At 38.9% G+C, this 20298-nt stretch overlaps 2 long non-coding RNA genes across 2 annotated transcripts in view; one reads left to right on the forward strand and one right to left on the reverse strand.

Annotated features, from left to right (window-relative positions):
- Nucleotides 1–20298, forward strand: part of LOC139139904 (uncharacterized) — a 35080-nt gene that overhangs the window by 12272 nt on the left and 2510 nt on the right. The window contains exon 2 of the long non-coding RNA XR_011553900.1: nucleotides 19647–19905. This is a non-coding gene — a long non-coding RNA (uncharacterized lncRNA). The remainder of the gene's footprint in view (nucleotides 1–19646; nucleotides 19906–20298) is intronic.
- On the reverse strand, nucleotides 238–11255 carry LOC139139903 (uncharacterized). Its single transcript, XR_011553899.1, has 3 exons — nucleotides 10877–11255; nucleotides 5764–5871; nucleotides 238–1099 (listed from the first exon to the last, which is right to left on the reverse strand). It is a non-coding gene; the product is annotated as an uncharacterized lncRNA (long non-coding RNA).

The following is a 20298-nucleotide window of genomic DNA, read 5'->3' on the forward strand; positions in this document are numbered from 1 at the left end:
GTTATTGTTTGAACACTGAAAAATTTCAGACCTGTTAGAGATCAGTGTTCACAGCACTGTGTACAGGTGCTGTAATTGGTAGAAATACAGCCATGTGTTTACAGTACTTGATACAGACATGTGCATCAGCCCCTGATAGAACTCCTTCTGTGTTTGCTGACACAGACCTGTATCACAGTTTGTATCAGGGCCTGTGCAGGAACTGTCACTGGGTGAATTTTTTTGTAGTGTTGTTTAATTAACTCTTACTTATCACATACATGTATGTGCACTGTTAAATCGTAGCTTTTGTTCAGTTAATCAAAATCTCAAAAACTAGGAAAAATTGCTCTGAAAAACACAATATTGCATATCTCAGGACAAACTGATTACTGCTTCAATTATATTATCCTAAGAGACCTGCATTTAAATTTCAAAGCAATCTGACAAGCAATTTCAGAGAAATTTTTGGACAAGAAATAGAAAAATACCATCAGTAACACGGTGTGGCTCACATTTGTTTCAGCATGTTTAAACACTGTAACTGCACCTTGATAAATTCTTGAGGGCACAAATCCAGATACGTCAAAGTGACAAATTTCATGAATACTTCAAAGATGTACTTGTGAAGTATTTGTAAGTTATGCCTTGGTTATACTAAACTTTCTTGGTGTCAACTGACCTGTGCCAGCTAATGACTTTATATTTCACTGAACTTACAACACCAGCTCTGTGTACTGCTTTTCAAGTAAAGCAATTAAATTGAGAACAAATCAGTTGTTGACCAACAGAGGGATGATGGATAATTACTCAGAAAAGCTATGCATCACTGTTCTGTCTCACACAATTGTCACTGAACTGTTGTTATCAGGTGGTCTCTCACTGGCTCTGCCATACTTCCTCTGCAGTATGTAGTGTCTTGAATTAGAGTCATTAAGCATTCGCTGATTGAGTGTGTCTATCCTATCAAATCGTTTAGTTTGTCAGATCGCCAAAAAGGCCTGGAGGCAATCATCCTTCCATCTGGTGGGACCTCCTCATCAGACATCAGGTCTGCAGTTACATCATTCCAGAAACCCTTCTCATCTGCATTGATCACTGCACTTCTCCTCTTTAAAATCTGTAGGTAGAAATTATAAATGATGGTTATTTAAAATCATGCAAAGAGTGAGATAAATGATGGCATAATACATAAAGTCACTGTCATAACTAACAATATGGTACATTTGATATTTTAAGAACAACTCTGGTATCATGACTTATTACTGATTTGAACATATTATGTTGCCTTCCATTCCACCTATGCTTAGGAACATAAGGAAATTCATGTATCATTTTAACATTGGCACCCTTGTCCAAAGACCTTTGAGCACATCAGAATGGAACTGTCAATTTACATAACCCTCAACTAAAGTAAGTTTTGCTTTGTTAAATTTTATTTGAACCCATTAGTACATTTGTACAATTATTGTGACAAAATTGTTGACTCTGTATATCTAATAGTGCTAACTATGCAAAGACCCAACCCATACTACAAATATCCATGATTCATTCTGATTTGTACCAACAGAGATTCCCTAGTCAAGCCAGGCATAGCTCACATGTGTAGAGAAAACTGTAGACTACAAAAAATAAAAATTTTGAAAAAATGCTTTGAAGGAGACTCATTGTCAATTACCATTTCAAATGATTTTTCAATATCATGCATTATTTGGAGTGCATATAACACGATGGGAACTAATTTGGGATAATTGGATGAAGTAATGTCGATTTCATCTACAAATGTAACCTCATCTACTTTTCTTTTTACGTTACGCACTTGTTTTTATCAGTATTTTGTAATATTGCAACATTCAACTATACGGCACCTAACATCTTTGAGAAATTTGAAAAATATGAAAATCCAATTATCCCAAATTAGTTCCAATCGTGTTATATACATTCATATAATTTCAAGAAATTATATAGACAGCCATACAGAAAAGTTTGAAGTATAATAGAGATACTTGAAGCAGGACTGACTGTTGTTGAATACTGTTCAATAACTGTCAGTCCAGCCACTAAGTAAATACTAGTTCAAAACTATATCCTTGTTCCCAGCGGTGGCAACACTGAAGCTGTTTTGACTATGCAAAATGTTTTTATGAAAAAATGTATATTAAGTTACATTTTGTGAAATAAGGCAAGAGTTTTCTTGCACACAGTTGTTGTTCCAAAAACAGTTTCGTATAATGTTAATAAAAGATAAAACTATGGTTTTTTAGCACATCGTGTAATCTGGAACATGTTATCAGAGCATACATTGTAAGCTTGTTTCATCTTTCAATATTAAATTTGCAACTCTTGGACATGAGTTTGTCTTGTGATATTGTTTCAAAGTTGTGTTCCCAGGCAAGGTTCATAAAATACACTTCATGGATTCCTTCAACAATATTTTGGCCAGTTAAAAGCTGTTAAAAGTGTTAAAAGCTCATCCTGATTTGACTATGCTATTATTGTTGTTATGCTATGTACATTTGTGTTTTGAACTCAATCTAAGAGCCCCTTAAGTTGTTTCAACAATACAGATAAAGTATGGCATAAAACTTCGCCTCAGATCACCTCTGTATCATTTCCGACATTGCTGTCGCATCAGTTTGTATTTTCTATATCGTTTCATTACCGCCTCTGTATCAGCCTTGCATTGCTTCCGCATCGTATCAGCCTAAACATCGCCGCTGCATCGTATCAAGTCAATTTCATGTCCCAATTGGCCACGGCATATTATTCACTCAAAAATGCAACAGCAAAGTTGCCGCCTTCGGAAATTTCGCCGCCTGGCATTGCCGATGTTTTTGAGAGTAAAGGTATACAAAATGAAAGATCAAATACATGTGTCCGACCCCATATGTCCGACATTATCCATTCATGAAATGTTGCTTCAACACACAAAAATGGGAACAAAGTTGAAACATATTGTGATTATAATGCGTTTCTTTTACGAATTGCTTTTATTTGATATGAAGTTTGTATACCATTTTATTTGCGAACATTTTTGTAACAAGATAGCACTCTACCAGGGACAGACATTAACGGTTGCAAGTGAAAGTCGCGTTTGGGCAACTGCAACTGAAACACCAGTACCGGTTGCCCGATGAGACAAGTGTCAAAAAATGACGTGGGACAACTTTTCCACTGACTAGAAACCCAGAAATGTGTGGTACTGTGTGCGGATGACCATTTTAAATGACTGAAATTAGTATTTTTAAGCTTAAATACATGTACGTCCTTGAAAGCGCACAAGAAAAACTGGCCATACAAAGTAAGGAGAATTGCTAAAATAATAACTGCAGTGTATCATATACTAGGTTAACACATATAGTGATGCCACCTTGAATTCACCTAACGCTTTACACAGTGACCTTTAAACCCGATTGACGTGAATAAATTATGATGTAGAGGAAGTCCGTGACCTTTAGTCACAACACATTGATAACAATCTGATAGCGGGAACTTCCAAGTGTTTCAATAATTGCTACGCCATTCATACTATAGAGTTACACTCCGCAACCAATTATCCATCAAAAAAAAAATTAATTTTAGGCAAACTATCGCACCGTGCGCATACGGTATAAATCTGAGTAGGCCTACATATGTCACGCCGCGCCAATCACTCTAAATCACGTACCCACATCGTCCAAGACGTTCGAATTCATGATTATTAACCGATCATTTAACTTCAACTAGATGAAATCTTGTCTATATTCTCAATTTTCGATGACTTTTGACGAAATGACATCGACTTTTCATGCCCGATATCTCATATCTGATGTCTTTGAGTTCCGTGAATGAGGCGATGCGCTAGTGAAACGATACGGAAACAATACAAACAACCGAGTGAGTGATGTTGGATTTGGGGTTGGGCGATGCGGAAACGATACGGAAACGATAATGAGGCTAAAAAAGCGAAGCTTTGGGCGATACTTTATCTGTATGTTTCTCTAAAATAATTTGCAGGGTTTACACATTTCATTGTGATCTCAAAATTTGACATTGAATAAGCTGCATAACAATCGATTACATCTGTATCTTCAAGGGAAGGTTAACAAGCGACCTAGCGGCCGATATAGCTCCGCTGTGTTTATGTAGAGAATAACTATTTTTGACACATGTTGGTGAAGAAGGTGGAAATCTTTGATAGCTCATTTCAATGGCCAGAAAAAAGATGCTAAAATATCTGCAAAAATATACAATTGAAGATTTCATCATAATTTGAATTTTTACATCGGATCATTCCAAAGAACACGTCCACTAAAGCTATCTGACGAGTAGTTTTTAGAGAATAAAATTTTCTGACCAAAAATGGCAATAATTGTCCCCCAAATAAAAAATTGCAGATTTCACCATATTTCAGTATATCACATATTACAATAATCCCTTGGAACCTGTATACCAAATATCAAAGCTATCCACTTGCAGTTTTTGAGAAACAAATTTTTTTAACAGAAATGGCAAAAATTGCCCCAAAATATACAAAATTGCAGATTTTACCATAATGTCAAAATATCAAATTTAGTTAATCTGTACGAACCTGCATATCGAATTTCAAAGCTATCAGACCAGTACTTTTTGAGAAACACATTTTTCGACCAAAAATGGCAAAAATTACCCATAAATAACAAAATTGCAGATTTCATCATAATTTCAATAAATATCATTAAGTTCATCGGTAGGAACCTGTATACCAAATTGCAAAGCTATCAGATGAGTAGTTTTGGAAATACACATTTTTTGACCAAAAATGGCAAAAATTGCCCCTAAAACACAAAATTACACAATTCATCAGAAATTCAATATATATTACTTAGTTCATCTATACAAACCTGTATACCAAATTTCAAAGCTATCAGACCAGTACTTTTTGAGAAATACATTTTTTGACCAAAAATGGCAAAAATTGCCTTAAAAATGCAAATTTGCATATTTCTGCACAATTTGAACAAATCTGAAATAGATCATCCCTAGGGACCTATGTACCAAATATCAAAGCTATCTGACTGGTAGTTTTGAAGAAGAAGATTTTTACAGATTTTTTTAACCAAAAACGACAAAAATTGCCTTGAAAATACAAATATGCAAATTTCACCATGATTTGAACAAATCTGACTATAGTTACCCTAAGTAAACTGCACATCAAATTTAAAAGCAATCGGACGATCGGTTTCAGAGAAGATGACTTTTTTACCAAAAACAGGAAAAATTGCCCAAAAAATACAATTATGCAAATTTCACCACAATTGAACAACCTTGACTGGGGTTACCTCCAGGAACCCTATACCAAGTTTCAAATTAATCTGACGTGAAGTTTCAGAGAAGAAGATTTCTTGACCCAAAACAGGAAAAATTGCCCCAAAAATACAATTATGCAAATTCACCACAATTTGAACAATCTTGAGTGAGGTCACTCCTATGAACCTCCATACCAAATTTCAAAGAAATCTGACTTGCGTTTCAGAGAAGAAGACCATTGTTGACGGACGGACGACGAACAATCAGTCTATCGGATAAGCTCCGCGTCTCTGACAGCGGAGCTAAAAAGGCAGATTTTGTCGCTTAAAGCTGTTAGGTGCTCTGCAAATGTATAACCAAATATCAAAGCTCAACTAAGTCAAATTGATTTTACTTGTGTCATGATGGTTCTACCATGTACTATAATTCACCAACACTGGTGCTTTGGTTACCTTGTCCTTCAAAGTTCACTGGTTTAGACTAAAAAATTATCAGTGCAGACTTTGTAGTACATACCTCTCTTATTCTCCTGTTGTTGGCATGCCTTTTTGTGTAACTCTGTCTTTCCTTGGGACACTACCCTTTCCCTACTTTTTCAGTGCCTAATAAACATCTCCAAGGGGCCTGCAACTTGCAAGGATATAAATAAAAGAGTTAAACTCTTACTGTGAAAAATCAAAATATCTGACACACAGATGATGAATCATCATATTTCATGTGAATAATCATATTCATCTGGCTATCAATTGGTATTCACATTTGAATCAGACAATAGCATTCCCATGGCCTACAAAGGCTTGACATCATCGGATTCCCACTGCACTAAGCATGGATGAAAGATTGACTCTTTTTACATCCATGGTTATACAATAATACAAAATGTTCATGTTGAAAATAAGACCACATTTCATTTGATACAGAAATTGCATTAATTTAGAAAGTTGGATATCATTAATGAAGTGATGCAAAATAAAATGACATACCATGTTTAGGTAAGATCAGAATTATTCTCATGTTTACTTTAAGGCAGATGAGTTGCAACTTTTGACATTATTTTGATTTTTATATTTAGATTAAAATCAGTTCATAGCAAATTTCTACATAACTCAGAGATGTTTACTCTAGTGTAATTATCCACAGAGTTGGACTGCATGAGGAGATTCTTGTAAGACAAATAATAAATGGGTGCCGCACCCAAATATGGCCGCCTACATGCAACTACATGATAAACAGCGTAAATGGTGGATGTACACATTTAAATCTTTACAAATACAACATGGTGCAACCCACTGAAAGGAAGGGAAAGGGATTCACTCCACTTAGAGGAAAAATTCTTGTTTTCACTTATTATGGCAAGATTTTGAAAATTGCGGGAAATTTAAAATTAACAAAGATGTGCTCAATTTCTTGTCTATTCTGCCACAAGCAAATGCTGTTGAGGCACAGTTAATGACTATATCGTTCAATTTGTAGATTGCAATGAATATCTGAAGAAATTGAAGGTACTTTGAGGTTGGACAAATTTCACAGTGTTGCAGCTCACGGCCTTTTAAAGCCCCACTAGCAGTATCTTTAAGCATTATTTTATGCGCTAACCCTTTTCCTGCCAAGTCCATATTTCACCATCAGGTCAAGATGGTTAAAATAAATGAAACACAACATATTCCATATGGTGTATTTTAACATAATATTATACATTTGAAGGCTGTAGAAAACATAAATATTGTAAGCTTGATTTTTTTGACTAAAGATGCTATAACAGGCCGAGCCAAGCAGGTGAAAAAACGCCATGTTTGGGCTCAATACCGCGTTTTACTGACTTGGCTGATTGGGAAGTTATAGTCTTAATACTGTCTGGCAGGAAAAGGGTGAACTTTCAAGTTGAAATAAGTTTGTGAGAGTGTATAAGGTGGTGCATAAGAAGCTGGGTAGAAAGGACTGATGTAGGGTAGAGCTGTGTGCATGTGACATGGCTAATGAATTTAACCCTTTTCCTGCCGAGCGCCCTGTCCGTTATTCTCCCAAGTCAGTAGAAAACCGCCCATAATATGTGCCTGCAAAAGATTGGCTCTCCTGCATGTTATCCTGCCAGCCATTTTGGCAGAAATCGCCCATTTTCAGGGTAGTTTTAGCCGTACTTATACGTGTTAGACTTCGATAATTTCTACATGCCCGTAGACAGGGGAAGGAGCTCAAGGGTTGCTGCAGAAAAAAATTGAGGTCACCGGCTTTGTTTGCCCCTGGGAGTGCGTCATTTTATTGCCGTTTCATGTTTATTTTTTCGGAAATAAACTCCTTCAGTATTACGTACGTCCGCTAGGCACAAACATCACCTCACTCGTCTGTTAGTCAGAGACCCTGAGGGTCGTGCTAGGGGTGCAGCAGCACCGTCAAACCTGTCCTGTTTCCCCAGGACGTGTCAGAGTGGAACCACACGCGACGCCAGGATCAATGTCAGCACGTTATAAACACGTCGGCCAACATGGCCGCCGCCATATTGGAATTTATGCAATGTGAACTCGATCGCGATCGTGATCGTACTCGGACAAAAAAAAAAAGATTATCGTTGTAAAATCATAATCAACCTCACTAGTCAACTGCTTCTTTGTTTCTTTTGCGGTCCATTTCGTTGATCAAAGCATGGGAATGTGATCAAAGGCCCCGCTAGTGCTACACCGCCTAACTCTGTGAATACTTGTCCTCGATGTATACCGACTAAAGGTCTTTGTTGGTCGTAATAGTCGTTGTGGCATGAAAACTTGTGAACAGCCCAGCCGATTCTTCTATTGTTTTAACGTTCCTCTCAACACTTACGGACAAGTTATCGGACGCATACCATACTTCACACCTTCCACTCTTTCACCAGGTTGAAAGTTGCAGTGAGCGCTAATGTGTAGACAATGCATGCAACAGCTGGTAGCTACGCAGAGCGCTAGCGTGTGAACTAAAGGATGGCGGAATATTTTAAAGCGTAGCGGGGAGAATCAAAGCGTAGCGGGGAGAGGCGAAAGCGTAGCGGGACCGCTACGCTAAAATGGCCTGGGGAGAACACTGCAGGGGATAGCAAAACGTAGTGCCATCGACTTAGCAGGAAAGGGGGTACCCAAAAAGGGCCCGATTTCCACCGCGTTGGGAGAATAACGGTCACCAGTGCTTAGATTCTGGCTACACCGAATTCAAGCGGATTTTCACCGACTTGGCAGGAAAAGGGGTAAACAAGACAAAATAGACTGTGCATAATGGCGATAGGCTAGTTGCGACTTGGATTTTTAATGCCAGTAGTTGATGCACCCCTGTTTTAGACAAAGATGATGGGGCATGTCCTCAAATTGAAGCGTCTGCAACGTCTACCACCCATACAAAGGTTGAACACTACAAGGCAAGCATCCATTTAGGGCCAGCTATGATCGTTTTGAACAGCAATATTTTAGGTCGGACATATCTGATTTTCCAGAACATTAATTCCAAATACATACAAGTTAACAGTATGTTTAAGAGTTGATATAAACTTTATTTAAAGCTCCATAAGCTGTATCTTTTGGCTATTTTTCAGAACTTTTGTTTTGTGGTTTTCCTACACTTTATGCATTGAATCCCTAATTCGTAATTTAAAGCCAAGTATTTAGCATATCAACACAACCTAAATGAGTATAATCTACGAAATTACGGTATTGTTGAAATTGCATTCAAGCCTGGACTAGAATTCATTTGTAAACAATAAACAATGATCACTACACACATACAAGCTGTGTTGACAAAAAGAATACTTGAAATTTCAGCATGACAAACTTTTTAGGATCAGACACAGTAGTTGATATACAGAAGCAGAACACTGAAAAACTTGCAACAAGTTACAGCTTATGTCCCTTTAAATCCCACGTTGACAGAATATAGTATTTTCCACAGAAGATTCAAGGGTTTTACATGTGTGTTGATGTCCCCGAATTTCTAAAATGGTCCCCTTGGGACAGGAGTAGGGGTTTACAGTGACCCCCTGTTTTGACATCCCAGATTGAACACTGACAGAGGTGAATGTTTTCACCTGTGACGTTGCATGTTCTGTTCCTTACATGTAGGAATATTACCAAAATCAAAATGACTGTTAAAATTTGAATTTACTCATCATATGTTTCACAAATGTATGGTTTCCTACTGCAGTAAAAGCCAACATCCTTCAGAGCTGAAGTAAGTTTGTGAAAATACAGTAATTTTGGTGTATGTGCAATTTTGCACAAGGTAAAGATTGTGCTGTGATTAAATATTTGCCCAAACATGCAAACACTGAGGATACTGTGCATACCTGCACTGAAATCTTCACATAAAGTGCACAGAGTAGTCTAATGTATAATGCAGAGCGCTGAATGTTTTCAACTTAGACATTGTATGTTCTATGTCCTTAGTAATATTACCTATTTTTGAAAATGGGGAATTGCGAGGTGTAAGTCTTCCTAAAAGTTTATTTTCTAGAATCGATTTTCATTCTAACATTACTCAAACCTAGCGGCTGATATAGCTCCGCTGTGTAACTAAGGGATACTGTCGCATACAGTTGTCTAGCAGCAATTCCTTGCAAGCTCTATTTTGGAGGCCAAAAGAGTACGCGACAGCTTTGAAAAGAAATGAATTTTTATGTATAAAAATGTGAAAGAACCTTGAAGCTCCCACCTCAATATCAAAACGCTTATGTTACAATATATTTTGGTCTCGACAAGTTTATCCAGCAAAATCGCTGTAGTGAATATCGCCATGCATTCTGGTCATTTTGGATAAAATTAGTATATTTTTAATGCGAATTCACGTACTTGTCACATTTAAGGTGTCAGAGATTCAGAGATTTTTTGTAATATATATATTTACCAGCAACGCGGCTCGGAGCAAAGATACAGGAGCTGTTTCCAGACCGGTGGGTGGAGGGACGGTGATTCACTTCACATTGTATCTATGAGGAAACCATTAAATCTTATTTTTCAATACAGAACTAGCCACATCTGTGTATTTATAGATGCTTGATTATTGATATTAATGTACTTAATTAGACTGAGCTGGTTACTAGTGAATGTTGGTGCAAGAAATTTGGTTTTTCGAATAGTCACGGATGGTGAGAATAGCGTTTGAAAGCAGATGTGAACAACAAATATGCTATTGGACTTTCACCCAAGTGATTACATGTTTCTAAAGGTTTAGGGTATTCTTTGAAAGTTCAAAGGTCAGATAAGAAATTTTACGTCAGTTATTAATAAAACATCAAATAAGACTGTGACACAAAGGACAAATGAAAGTTGGGGGCAATCTTTTTCTTGAAAACACTTTTGAAGGTGATTATTCTACATTTTCGAAACACCAACCAACACCCCAACCCTAGCCCCCCCCCCCCCCCCCCCCCCCGTAATTTCTGTACAGTCCCTCGCCACAAAGGTCACATTAGCATGAAGTTGCCTGGGAATTAGATGTTCATTGTTTATTTGAAATTTTATCAGCAATATCGATGATTTAAACAACACAAACGTTAGACATTTTTGCAAGATAAAGACATTGCTGAACACGTTTATACGAGAAGGAGTAGACGTATGTAAGAAAAGACACTTGGGCTGGTTACATAAGACAAAGAGGACAAGTTAACTATACATACCTGTACCTGGTATGTACACGACCACCGTCCAGCTGATGCAGAACTCAGCAGCGATCGAGGGGGTCGACCTTTCGCTTGTGCGAAAAGAGTTGCCCTCTTCCGTCCAAATTGCTAAAATGGGTTGTCGAGTTTCGTCCCGATTGAACGGAGAATAAACTTGCTGCTTGTCGAACCGTTGAGCTTCTGGTAGTAGCTCTAAAACGTAACTCAGTTCATGACATCGACACGATTGGACGACTCTCCAGTTGTACTAGATTAAAACGTACAGCGTAGTCGTCGAGATGGTCCAGGATTTCAAGGGTAGACTGTAGACATTCCTAAACACGGGCGGGACATGTCAGTAAACGCTAAAAGATGAACGACTGGAGATTTTGATCATTGTTGGGGTACGTGCAAGCGACGCCACGCCAACACCACACTGGGTCTTCTGATTGACCTTTGACCAATATGGCTTACGGCTCCTTAGGTTTCAAATATTCACGAAACGAACTGCGAAGAATTTGATGATAACTATCATTTTTTACTTAATCTTGAAGAAAATGTTATTTTTTCGCTCTCGTTAGACAAGAATATTGCTAACTTAGCCCCATCTTCGTCTTACACCAGATAAATGTACAAACTCAAGGACAGCAGGCTAGAGGGTCAAGTTTTGCCGTGCTATCAGACTGCGGCTTGTACTGTATTTACGCAATATTATCCTCATGAATATTCTGTGTTAGGCACACAGACGTGCCAAACCCGTGCACAGAACAGGAACATCGAAAAAGCTGTTCGGAGGCGATTTTTGAGGGCAGAGGAAATTTTAATTTTGCTCAGGCAGGGAACATGTTTTTATAAAGTGGCAGGGGAGCAAATTTTAGTGTTTGTTTTGTAGGGCAGGGCAGATATCGGTTGATTGTCAGGGACAGGGCTTGGCGAAAAACGAGGAGAGAGAAAGCTACTTTTAAAACGGGGACAGGGGAAGTTGAGCCATGGTGTTTCTGGGGATTGGGACACAGGGCTAGTACTTATAACTTTTCATGTCTGCAGGGGAAAAGGAATGACAACATTTTGAGGGGATTTTTTCCAGGGCGGGGAAATTGGCAAGTTTTTTTTCGCCACAGGGCAGCTTCAAAAATTCATAGTAGGGAGGGGGAACGGGCAAAAATAAGTGGGGAGTGGGTTTGAGTGCGGCAGGGTAGGTCGAAAAAGTTTTAGTGGGAGGGCAAATTATGAATTAATTACCCTCTCGACTGAAAATTAGTCAGTTCACATGCTTGCCGTGCACACTATATACCTTATCATTAGTAAGGACCCCTTTAAAAGTGAATTGTTCGTTGGCTGCACCTGGCTGAACCGGATATTTGGCGAGGTCTTTTTCAAAATAGTAAAAAATAGCAGCAATTAGGCCTAATTAAAACTTTGGGTAAGGCCTGTAATCGTGTGTCAGTCATACTACGAGGTACCAAAACGACTGAAGACAGTATTTCCGAACCAAAAAAACGGGGGTGTCAAAGAAAGTCGATAACTAAATTTTAAAAGTTGAATAAAATATTCATGGTCGTTGCTCACTGTTGATTAATTCGTGGAAAGTATCGTTTCTCCCGACTTTGATTCAACATACCCTCTCTCTCTTTCTTTTTTTGTCGATCGATAAAAGTATTTTAATCTTTAATATTACATCATTTATAACCGATGTCATATCCAAACCTACTGTATTTAGTTTCTGACGAAAATACAAGGACGTGTCCAATGCGCCAACGTGGTGCAATATGTTTTGAGACATTGAAGAAATATTGTAGTTCGGCCGCGCTCAACCAGGTTGCTCCAGAAGTAAGGATGTCACAACAAGGTCTAGGCGAAAAGATAACGAATCAGTTGTATAAAACACGGTTTTTAGTTGGATATCGTATCTGTTTCAATTTCTGAACAAGCTTTGGAATTAGCCTGGTATAGCCTAATAACTATCAACCTGTAGGCACACCCCCTATGACGGGAAAAGCGAAATATAAGCACTTTTTTTATGCAATCATCATCATCGGGTCACGGTCGCGATTTCACATGCGGAACTGAGCTTGGTGTTCACCACAACTTGATGTGGGATTTGATGGAGCTTGGAGGTACCGGTGTATGAGTTAGGTAGTCAGAATAACAATTAATCACAAAAGATTTATGCATCAAAATGTAAAGATTAATGTGACTGAACTATCTTATGATTGTTTGCTGATTGACGTTTGGGGCAAGGCGGCGAAAGTCCAAGGCCAAAAGAAGAAGTACGCAGTCGAATCACATATTTTGTAAGAAATAACCACCGGTTTCCATAGGTACTGTGCTCAATCCGGCCCGACTTATGCTCCCGTCCTGTTTCCAAGAATAAGTTTTCGAGCTGCGTTGCTAAGCAATGTCGCTAAACAACCTTGACTCACGTCCGAGCCGATTTTTGATGTCGTTGATGCCCTGGTGAATGTTAATGAGAGTGTATTGGCAATATTCGAAAACACACCGGTACAAAATGTAATGCAGCTCTCCTATAGTTTTGTGTCAATTAATCAATTTTCGTCGCAAGTCACATCAATTTTAACAAAGTTGAACTCACAAGAGAGTGTCGTCTGCTGACTGCACATATTTGTCATAAAAAATGAGCGACATTTGCGATGGCAACCCTAACAAATCGAAACGAGAGCATTTTGCTAAATATTATGATCTTAGTTGTCCGCGGATTATAGGATTATAAAGTTGTTATAAAACGTGCCTGTCTATAGAATTCTTTGGAAGTCTTGATCGCTTACGTACAATGATTCATAATAAACTGGACAAGTAGAATTCGGACGTCCGTCAATTCTAATCTCTCACGCAGGATTTTTTACTTAATCAGGCAGTCTGGTATAGACCATCTTGTAAAACGCTCCATCTCTATATACTCGCTAACTCTTTGCAATTGGAATTCTATGCCTGGGAAAACAATACGAAAAGTCCAGACATGTCGCCATACGGTATATTTTCTATACACTTCGGGGGAAGAACAAAATATAAAAAGCTTCATACTTCATAATTGATTTTATTGGTAATATAAACAGATGAAAGCCGATGTACATCAGCTCTCCTCAACTTTATTACATTTTGACTGTATTTTGGATAGTGTGCGGTTGTTGGTGTACTCTTTACATGTAGCTACCGCGAGACACATCTGACTGCGTTTCCGCTGTATATCGTAAATGTTCTTGTTCTGTACAAGTTTACGAGCATTTTCCTCTCGCCAGTCGTTAATAACCCGTTCCAAACGCCAATCATGTGATTTTACCCACCCAACTAACAAACAAAATCTGCCACACATCCAGTTAAAATATTGTTTCACTGCCCTTAAAATATCCACTGCCATTAAAAAAATAAAACGATTCCCCTGCCCCTTTTCGATGAACAGCTCCGTTGACTACCTGTACCTGAAAATTTAGCGTTCTTTCAACTGTCACTATGGGTCTGGTCAGTTTCTTCGGCCTGGGGGATCCCAGGCCATGGAATTTTACCCGAATAACCGCCGTCACCCCACAAAATGGAGTGGCCATGAAATTAACAAATCACACAAATTGCGTAACTTCTCACCCGTAGGATGGGACCGTTAGAGACTAGTGACAACTGCTTCTGAGAATTAGTCTTTGACTGTTGTGAAGATTTGCGGTCATGTAACGTCTCTCGTCTTACCAATCAGATATTGTTCATTTATATGTTTATCATCAAGGGAGGCGTTAGAATCTAGTTTCGCCTTACAGAAGTTTAGCTATTTTTGTTGATCCTTTGACAAAAATGCTATCGGCGCGTGCCATGGGACCGCAAAGTCATGCAAACACGTGCTTTGATGCAAATACTGTATTGCTGATGCGTCAGTTTTCGGTGCGGAGCTAAATCGTGGCGATCAACAGTGCTCAGTGAACGATGGCTTGAAGCAGGGGACCTGGGCGATCTTCACCGCTCCTAAAATTAAAGGCTGTTTTTTTTTCAGTGAAAACCGACTGTTTTGGAGAATGCCCGAAATGTCACCACCATTATCGTTTCACCTCTTTGACACTGATAGTACTCGCACCATACACCATAGGCGAAAGAAATCAGTCCCCTGGGGTAGGGAGGGAGGTTTTTTGTGCAACGGTTTACCTTATTTTATTTTATTAATTTTGACTGTGATATTTCAAATAAAGTTCAACTCCAAACTGTCTGACTGCTTTCTTGATCATCGAAATATTTATTTGAAATACCACAGTCAAAATTAATAAAATTACTTTTATTAATTTTACCACAGTCAAAATTAATAAAATTACTTTTATTAATTTTGACTGTGGTATTTCAAATAAAGATTTCGACTCCACACCGTCTGACTGTTTTATATATTACCCGACAAGTCCTTATCTCCTCTCCAACGTGTGTATACACCATTGTAATTGCTCCGAAAACATTGCCAACTTGCTAATCCGTTGTCGGTATCAGCGGATTAAGTGATGAGTCAACACCACAGCCGCCCCACACATGTGGGACGGATGTGGTGTTGACTTAATAAGCCAATCCGCTGATACGCTGATACAAGTTGGCAATGTTTGCGCAGCAATTAGAGTGGTATGTGCACTGGTTGAAGAGGAGATAAGGACGTTGGAAACACAGTCAGACAGTTTGGATTCGAAAGCTTTATTTGAAATATCACAGTCAAAATTAATAAAATCAAATAAGGTAAACCGTTGCACAAAAAACCTCCCACCCGGGGACTTTCATCTGCCCCCTGTGCATACACAATGAACCATTAATTACAACACCGTCCCTCCACCCAGGTGGGTGGAGGGACGGTGATTACAACATCGCTTCAACCCGTGAAAACGACAGGTTGAAATCTCATTTCACATGCATATGTGCAAATCCAAAGCCAAGACGGCTTCATTTAGATGCAAATGAACGAAGGGTGCAGTTGCTAATCATAATATCAAACAAAGGACAGCCGACTTCTAAGAATACCTAACATTAAACTATTTCCCCATCGATCTGCGTATCATAATATGAAACAAGTTCTCTGGGAAGGAAATCAATTCTATAATTTTAGCGTAGCATTGCGGTGTTTTTGTCCAACAGTAAAATCATATACAGAAACAAAGCCTGTGGTTAAAAATGAGCTTACGCGGACCACGGTCCCTGGGTGGAGGGACTGTGCACGGACAAGTACAATGAGACATACACTGATTTTCTTGATTTCGTTAATGCTTTCCTCTGACTAATTTTTCTTTGATTTTTTTCTTCTGAGTCCACCAGTAGAATTGAAAGCCATCTAGTCGATCGACACCCGTGACACACTTGTCAGATGTTATCTTCGATACCTCTGATGTCCGATGCAACATTCTCTTCGACAAGCTTGCTTGACTTATTCTACCTGCAACTTAAAACTTATAGTGATTTTGTAGCTCATTCTTTACTATTTTGCGAAGTATTTGATAGCCGGTACGTTCTCTCGATACCTCGACACACTTGTCCGACAACCTCTCAAATGGGTTATTTCTCCGGGGAATATATTGGCTATGAAATGCGGACTGTGAACTTTTATCTCATTTTTGTACTAAATTGAACTGACTTGGCTTCAATGTTTGTCGGCTGAAATATTTTTTCATGATTGTTTAGAGAGTTTACTGGCGCAATGGTAATTGACACGTTTTGTACAAAGAAAACACCGTTTGAAGGACTTCCTCTGCGGGAAAAGCGTGCCCGTTTCACACGATCTACATTTGTTCACCGTCCCTCCACCCACGGAGGGACGGTGATTTGTTGCATAATTGTTCATGTCAGTGGCTTTTCTGCATTTTGGAAAAAAGTTATGTTTCTATCATTTGTCTTTCACTCGTAGTTCTGACGTCGCGAAGGTCGGACGAATTCTGATCGCATCGTTTAGATGTCAAAGGAAAGTTTCACAAACGGCGATTTTCAGAAATTCTCTCGGATATTTGAGGAAGCCATTAGGCCGATTACCTCACAGCCATGATATAGCTGAATGATCTGGGCCTGACCTACACTTTGACAACTGTAATTACCACGATAAAAATTTGCGTTAAAAAGACTGATAGCTTGTGGAATAAAAGGGTTTGCGTAGCGCTGGCTACCGGTGGCCTACCGGTGGCCTCCAGCCAGTCGTTTCAGCCCATGTCGTTACGATCTCAATTTCCGGCCGCAAGTCACATCGGCATCGTGACCTAAGTCGTTTCAGCATCCCTGTTTCGATTATTTGTTTTGTTTGTTTTTCTTGTTGTTTTTTTTTTGGGGGGGGGGGGGCAAACTTATCAGTCATTGACTGACTAGTCGTATTCGTAAGCTTGATTGACCTTTGCCTTCTTATCTTTACTTTCACGTGCATTGTTTTTTTCTCCAACGGATCCGCCTTCAAGCTTTTGATTTATCAGCGGCTAGTGCTATCGATAAACTTGTGTCACAGAATTGAAAAATTGTGAAGATATTACTGTGTTTTACCATGTTCCCTGTAAGATAGAACATGCTAATGTTGACACTATACATTTTAGAGCTTACTTTGTTACAACTTTAATCTTAGGCTTTCGTGCCGAAACGACTTACGTTAGAAAACAGAGAGGCCGACACGAAACTGCTTGCGGTCGGAATTTACGACTTTATGCCGAAACATCTAGAAATTTAACCCGGAAATAAATGTTAAAATACGTGCCAGGAGGGACCGTGGCCAGTATCATGGCGTTCCAGTCAGTGGACTTTTTCAGGAATTTCCCAGTTTTCACTGAAGCGCCATTATAAATTGACGAAAGTCCATCATGTGTTTTATGATAATTGCTCATTGCATCTGTCTTTGAGGTTGCGGTATTTTGTAAGTATATCATAGTTCCCAGCGATATAAACATGATAGTGCTGGTTTGCTCACAGTGGCAAGAAAATTCATATCATGCAATTGCAGATTCCATCGCGAAACATGAGGTGTCAAGAGGTTAGAACTACATTTACACATAAGTACCAGATACACCTCCATGCTCTATTGTATTTCACATTCAGAACAGGCGTGATCGGCGTTTGCGAAGAAACGCTTTGCGTTAATTGTTCATGTAGTTATGTGTTTAGGGACTTCGTTGTACATATGATTGTCAAATTGATAAATTGATATATAAATTAGCGACATTTCCTATAGTATATGTATTCTTGGCAGCTATTCTATTCATTCAAGGAGATTTTAGGGGGATAATTCACTTCACTCATGGAAACACGGTCCCTTGATCGTTCGAAACGTCAGTCGTACCGGCTTACTGTCACTCACAACTTTTTATCCTGTTCGTCCTGTAAAACATCGGAACATCGTTCCGTCGCAACTTACTGAAACCACGGTATTTAGCGGTTCACTGACCTTCAAAAACAGGAACAATTGTTTTCGAAAGTTTGCGTAATATGCCTTTTTTTTCTATAACACGACCCTAACTTACACTAAACTTTTTTTCGCATTTCAAAAATTACTAGTGAACTTTCTTAATTTTATAGTTTTTGTGCGTCGATATTGACCAGCCAGCGATTTTGAATGTAAGTTTCGGGAAACTTATTTTAGGCTCAAATCAAAAGTAGCACGTGCGCACCTAAGGACCTCAGTAGGTAACGACATCGTCCAATTACTGATCAACGTCCAGCCAGAATTATTGCCACTTCGATCCTGATCATTCTGACCGCCAAGCTGTTTGTGTGAGCAGTCAATCCATGGCTAATTACAAATCAAATCAGAGTGGGTTGAAATGATTCAAAGTTAAGTACATGTATAGTTATGAGGTAAAGAAGGCGCTAGGCGATAATGCGTGCTGGTAGACACTAATGAATGCCATGCTACCGTGCCTCGGAGTGAGAGTTAACACGTTCTTGAACGTACTACATGTAGTACCTAGAATTAGCTTCGCCTTAAAACGTGCGTTAACATGAAGAAAAGGAGTGAAATGAGAATTTCCCTTGTTGGAAGTGATTAAAAAGGGGAATCAATGTGGCCGCGGCAAAACTAGACGTCGAATAACTCCTGTCGAAATGGTCCGGGTGTCCAAGTGAAGCTGGCTACCGTCAGACTTTAGTTACTGGGAAGACTACATATTTACTGGGAGACATTCTGTGCTAAAATTGACCGAGGCTGCTCCACTATTAATGTTCCTTTATATACCAGAACTAAAAGAGAGTGGTCATAGTATTAGTAAGGCACGCAACCGAAGCGATTCATACTTCCTGTGTGTTACCCGAGCGCGTTGCTTATGTAATCACAACGGACAGTGGTGACAATTGCCCCGTCTGTCCACTGACGCCACTCGCTAGCAACTTCGACATAGTTGAGTAACCCTGCTCGAAACCATATTTTCTATCCAGTTTTAGCTCCGTAAACCACAAAAGTGCATGTTAAGACAACGTAGATCACTATGTTAGCACTATAGTTGAAATTGCAACGAATCACCCTGCTGAAAGCTGCATTTGGACGTATTTGTAGATTCGACGTACACGGCCTGTAACAGCTTAAGTGTGAGATTTAGGATGTGTAAGTTTCTGCCGGTCACACCCCTAGGAAATATAAGCTGGCTTAATCGACGGGACAGGAAGTGGATAAGGCGCGTTTACGTTAGCTTATAAAATCGTAAACGCCCGATTCATACAGTGCAATTATTATAATTTCATTTAAGCACGTGAATGCTCTTTCCATGAATTTTTATATTAAGGATAGTCGACGAAGTACAAGCAATTTCACTCTCCACATGATGTAATGACATCCTTGTCTGTTATTTATCATTTTCATTCTCAGTGTATCTATGGGCAAAGGCCAAGAAGCTGAACAGACCAACGTGAAGTTTCAGAACAAGATCGGAAAGTATAAGGATGGCATCAAAAACAACTTTTGATAATGTGAACAATCAAATGCAGACTTTAAGACGTGTTCTGTTGGGTTTTTCACATGAATCTCCCCTTCCACTATGAAATAAAGAGCTTGCAAACTTGACATCAGAGAACTGCTTCTTGTGTTGTCTTGTTGCTTCTTGTGCTGTCTTGTTCCCTATGTTGAGGTAAGACTAATTTTTAGTTTCTTACATGGCAAGTCTATCCACTACAGTTCATTACAAAATGATTCTGAACCGAGTAAATTTGTAATGGATGGAAGTATTGGGAAGGCTACTATGTACACTGTCCCCTGAACTCTGTTGGAAGCTGCCCTCTGTCTTGGTATCACTGTCCATTTTTCAGTTGTTGACCTATTATATCAAGTTTAGAAGCATGATAATTATGATCATACATAAAATGTTGGATGTGGCTGCATCACTGTTGTCAATTCCTGGTTTTGCAATTTTTTCATGCATCGAGACTTGAATATATAGGCATCATGTATGCTAATTTTTAAGAACATAAGTATACTTATTGTCAAGAAGTATGTATATATGCTAATATATGTAAATTTTACA

This window comes from Ptychodera flava, chromosome 9 (genome assembly GCF_041260155.1).
Source record: "Ptychodera flava strain L36383 chromosome 9, AS_Pfla_20210202, whole genome shotgun sequence".
NCBI classification, from domain to species: Eukaryota; Metazoa; Hemichordata; class Enteropneusta; family Ptychoderidae; genus Ptychodera; species Ptychodera flava.